Here is a 5,829-nt window from a genome sequence, read left to right as displayed (position 1 = left end):
CTAACAGATCTGGAAGCTTTTCATTTATTTGACAAATATCTTAAGAAAACAGCTTTGTAATTATTTTACGTGACAGATTTTATTTGTATTGAATTTTTGTTTTTCATTCCATGAAGATTAAATAAAATGTTTGGGTAAAAGGAGTTTATTTGGTTTTGTTCTGTAAGTCATTAATTCACTTTACTACATCGAGTTACTACTTTAGTTAATAAGTATATGCATTAAGTCGTTACGTATACTTTTGTATCCGGATGTGACGTAAGCCTATCAGAATGTGTGCCAAGAATCTATTAAGACGTATAAATTCAATAAATGCTGTTGTGACATTATGCGCGTGGCCGTCTTGAGTACTCTATGTATAGCGCGAAAGCCTCCCGCGTAATGTGCCGGCACGTTTTAAGATAATAGCTTATTAGCGAGTGTTTTGTTGACGCATCAACATGACTGTATTAAGCATATTTCTTACTATCTTGTCACGTTTTAATATCTTTGTTGAAGTTCTTTATGATAAAGGAGCTCGTAACTTAGCTAAAAAGCTCATGAATTTTTAATGAGCGGTTTCACAGCAATCTTTTATCAAAACTTATAATCAAAGCTTATCACTGATAGTTTTCTATTTCAGAGATTGTTAATATTGCTTTTATTTCTGTAAGTGTTTGTTTTTATTTAACCAAATTGTTAATTGAATCGGTGTTATTATGAGGCAAAATCTCTTCTCTTTCTAATCATTATCGTTAGTTTAGCTATGGATTTGGATTATTCATTATCTTAAAAATAAATCCAAAGTTACGAAGCGTTCATTCGGTTCGTTTTAATTATATGCAGCATATGATTTACGAGGGAACTCGGAAATAAATCCATCTCGTTTTATTACGTTTCGTCGACGAAACCATCGTATATTAAAAGTAATGAATTGCGCAATTCGCAATGACAAATTAATGGCACGCATTGACTTTGCGATTAAACGACTCGGAAATTTTAATGTGCAAATATTCGCAATCAACAATACTCGTAAATGACGTTAAATATAAAACGGATAACTCTGTTGATCGTCGCTCTGGTCATATAATTCAGTCATACAATTGTAAAATAGTATTTTTTTAAGAATTACCTTTATTGCAATTTAATAATCTGTGTACATTACGGGAGGAGTTTTTAGGGTAAGAAATTCTTCAAAATACTTATATTAACATTACGAAGGCAAACAGACACACCAATAAAATATGGCGTGACTTCGGAGCGTTAGAAATCAAAGTGACATTTATGATAATCCGAAAATCCGGCTCACGAGTTATTCTTTATGAATATGAGCGTGAAAAGTTAATCAAAAGGGAACTCAACTAATTATCTAAAGCCGGGATTTGTGGTTCGTTGGGCTCTACACCTCGCCTGTTCTGTGCGGGGCAGTGGGGCCGAGGGGCGACGGCGGCGGGGGAGGGGGCGGCTCTCTGCGTGGAGTATTTTAACTTAATCTCTATGAATATTTAATGTATCGCGATTCAGCCGAATACGAGGATTGCTTTTTGTACTTTTTGCATATGAGAAGAACAATTTAAAGTTAATTTTGTTCAGGTTTTCAATGAATATTAACTATAATACAAAGAAAAAATGGAATACTTTGTTACGCGATGTGACGTAACAATCATTGCTATAAAATTGTATTTTATTTTTATGTTATATAATAATATAGATATTTATGTAAATTATATTTCTGTCTGATATTCAGTGAACGGTGCTACATCAACTGAATGAAAGGATGTCAAATTAGTCAGAAGAATAGGCAACTGCTCCCGACATCAATGGCTCGTCTTCCAGAGTACTTCCTTTACTCCTGAACAAAGATAGTTAATTTAATTTAATTTCGTAGCAAATGAATTCAGCTACGAGATGCTACGGAATGCTACGATAAATTTAGTGTTTCGTTTAATTTCGATTTGGAAAGATGTATGTAAATTACCTAATAAAAACATTTATCTTTACAAGGTATTATAAAAAAACTTTTATAATAAAAATAAAATCAGAACAATATTTTCCTGTAGCCTGAAGGAAAGCAAGACTTTCTTAAGATTGTCCAAAAATTAAAAGTTGAATGAAAACATGACGGTTTTATTAAAAGCGTAATCACAAGCATGGAAAGTTTGTGACGAATAAAGGCAGTCAGTTAAGTTAAATTAATTGAGCAGGTTACTGTCATGTTGTACAAGCAGGTAAAGAAACGAGGGGTTGAAAAGATAAGGCCGACTTGAACAAGGTAAGATTAGCGAGGAAAAGATCGCTTCAAACTTTGTAATGTTGATAAATAAAAACAGGGCAAGGTAGATAAGACCGTTAATAATGTAACTGTAATATTGAAATGTTTTAAAAAAGGGTTTAAATAATTAAAATTTTAAAGGGTTGTGTAATGTACAACATACACTTCACAAGGTTGGTTATATTACAACGTACATGTTATGTGATACATAACCTTTTTTGCGATTTCATATATTTCCATGAAGTCATGGAAATATAGCAGGTGTAGCAATTAGACATGATATTACCTTTAGGGCGCTGCTAATCATTAACGTAAACAATACCTAATTATACCCTATTTCCTCGGGCGTAATGAAGTAATAATAGAATGGCCAAACTATGGCTATTTGTGTAGGCCGCTCATTTATTTGCAAAGCAACAAAGGCGTTGCTTCGCTTAATGTTTAAGGTAATTAAACTTTGGGACAATTTTCTATACTTAATGTGTTTGTGGATATTAGTCGCTAGCGAGTGTATCTTTATGTCAAAGGGCGGTAAGGTAACTGGGGTTCATTCTGGTGTTATGGATATCCGTAATATAAGATTAAAGTCTCTGCCATCCTCTCTCGGTTGTGGCCTATATTTATTATTCATATATATATTTAACAGTGAAAACATATAAGTTATAAATACCAACGCTGCAGAAAAATGATGCACTTTATGCAGAAGAGAAGGGCTTAAGGTCACGTGATCAATCTTCGTTTGTTAGCTCGCTGCGTGACGGGGACAGAGCGTACTGCACGCTGGAACAGCTCTGACTAATTATACGAGGACGCGGATCTTCAGTTTTAGTTATATGTATTTAAGTCTAAACTTTTTGTTTAACAACGATTTATGACCACAGATCATATCAAAACATAAGGACATTAAAAAGAAAGAAACATATCTTTTGTAATTTAATGTTTTCTCACACATGTTTTTAAACTTTTTCAACACTTCCTGGAGATGCAACTATTCTATAATATTCATTTTGTGTAATGCAGCAGTCGTGGCCGAGTGGTTAAGGCGTCTGACTCGAAATCAGATTCCCTCTGGGAGCGTAGGTTCGAATCCTACCGGCTGCGGGACTTTTTTGCAGATTAAATTTAATATTTACAGATTTTTTTTAATGTTCATAATGTACATTAAAGAAGAATTGAAAAGTAAAACTGAGGTTTTTTTTTAAGATGATTAAACTTTGGAAACAGATTTCTGAATCTGTTTTAGAGTTTTATTTTACAATTACTTACGAGTACAATGTTTCCAGAATTCCAAAAAATATAAATTTATACCCTTTGAAAAAGTTCATTCACATTTCCAATTATGTAATTAATTATAAAGTTTTATTTAATTGTGCAAACACAGAGAACCCCGATAAAGCAGTGATCTCTTAAATTGTCCCCGGCCGACGACAGGCGCGCCCTCTGTGCAACTTTAGTTGACTTAGCAAAGTCCTGCACGCAGCATGGACTTGAGAGACTTAACGAATTGCAGCAATTAACGAAAATACTTCAAGTCGAAAATGAAGTACAAATAATTTAAGTCAAATTAATTAAAAATGAAAATTTAATCTTAAATGCAAAGCTAAAAGATTCTTTTTTGCCTGCACGTAACTACTTTTTGAATGTAATAAGGAGGCGTAAATTCTACTTCCGTTTCAAATAGTTTCAAAATAGCTTTCAACTAAATAAAATCCGAACTCAATTTTAGAATGCATTCAGAGCTCGAGGCGTACTAATTTAGTTACAGTTATCCAGTGAAGACTTGATTCATAGGTGAGCAGGTGTGAAAGACATTTCGATGTGGAAAATATATAAAATTTAGTATAAACGAGTTGGTGCGCAACAATTAAATTTATGAGTTCACACCGACGCTCGGCAGCTGTGAGCCACTGCTTTCTCTTGTTACTTTTTAATTTTATCTCAGTCCGCTACACTTGTAGGACTGTAACTGTGGCGCTAGTGTGCTCATTAACTGCCTCGAGCTCATAAAGAGATTACTCACTTGTTCAAGATAAACCTGGAGTGCAACTTATTTTACAATGCTTTATCATGTTAACCTTGGTAACTCTTTCTTGAATCTCTTTCTTATTTCATAACAATGTACTTTGTCGGTAGGTAAATACATATGATTTCAGGAGTGGAACTGCGTTGCTTTCATGATTTTTCAGTATTAATACGCGTTGCCAATATACATGTTGAGTGAGTCCCCATGAAGTTCTCTGTGCCTCCGTGTCCCCCTGTATACGCTCGTGTACCCCGCGTGCCCCCATGCGCCCGTGTGCGGCCACAATGCGTGTCGAGTGGGCCGTGAGCGCAACAATGCCTGTGTACGCTTCACTCTACCACTCGTTATTTTGCAAACTGTACAAGCGCGATAATGAAACAATTTTAAATGCAGAAAGAGTCGCTCGCGTATTCAATGCTTGCTCGTATACATTTAATGTAATGCGTATGTCATACGTGTGATGATAGAATACGTAGTGCAGGCACACAGTTTTTACTAAACTTTCGCACAACTCTTGTGCAATTTTCGATTGTTTCGCAGCCAATTCAACTCTTTAGTTGCACAAGTAAAAATCGAGTAGTGTGCGCACCTCTATATAAGTTCATAGGAATCAAAGAGCGACTAAACAGTTGTGCGATAGTTTAGTCAAAGGTGTGCGCGAGCACTTATAGTTTTTAATATTATAAGTAATTCTTATTAATAACGATATTTTGAAGCTTAAATAAGCGAAAAAAGTAATACATTCGGTAATGTAAAACACTAATGATCTATTAACGATTTTTAAAGTACATTTAATTTGAATTACAGTAGGCCCATTGCTACAAATGCGTGGCTTTATGTCACAGAAGAATCCTGATTCTGTTTCTCCATAGGGCACGTTGCACTCTATCGCTCCCTACAGTTTTGAATATGATAACGCCGCCTAATTTACTTGTGTATATCAAATTTAAGTTCGCCTCCAAATGGAATATATAATTAGCTGACAAGATTAAGCGGGATAGATTTATTAAGAGGTCTGACTAAAGTACTAAATCATATATTCATAAGGATTTAATTAACTCGATTCGCTGCGGGACGACCGGGATTTTGCCAAAAGGTAAATAATTTTAAACGACAGAATCTCAAACTGTCTTAATGAATATGTTATTTGCCCACTTAAATCTCGTCTTAATTAATTCTCTTGTAACGTTTTACTAAACCGTGTTCTTTGTTGGCGCAGAACTTATGTAAGAATAATAATAATTTAATCGAATAATGAAAAAAATTTTAACATTAAATGAAAATGAATAAATTTTCTCTAATACCATTACAATAGCCTACCTTTCCTCAATTTTCATGTTAAAAAGTGCGATATAAGATAGATATAAATAACAACACAGTTCTTGTTATTTACTTATGGGCAACTTATGCCCTTTAAAGCGCATAAATTCATACATAACCTTTTACTTTATTTTACCTGTACCTGTATACATTGCTTTTAGAAAAAAATGTTCGATTATTATGTTCTGTTCTATTCCAAAATGAGCTTTTAATCCTCGCAGTAACTTTGATGCTA

General features: G+C 34.1%; 1 non-coding gene across 1 annotated transcript; it reads left to right on the top strand.

The window, feature by feature from the left end:
- The first annotated feature begins 3,270 nt into the window (after positions 1-3,270).
- Trnas-cga lies at positions 3,271-3,352 on the top strand. The gene has a single exon. It is a non-coding gene; the product is annotated as a tRNA-Ser (tRNA).
- The last annotated feature ends 2,477 nt before the right edge of the window (positions 3,353-5,829 follow it).

Source organism: Papilio polytes, unplaced genomic scaffold, assembly GCF_000836215.1.
Source record: "Papilio polytes unplaced genomic scaffold, Ppol_1.0 DF823991.1, whole genome shotgun sequence".
NCBI classification, from domain to species: Eukaryota; Metazoa; Arthropoda; class Insecta; order Lepidoptera; family Papilionidae; genus Papilio; species Papilio polytes.
Note: the sequence above shows the minus strand (reverse complement) of the source record. Positions and strands in the feature narration are given on the sequence as shown.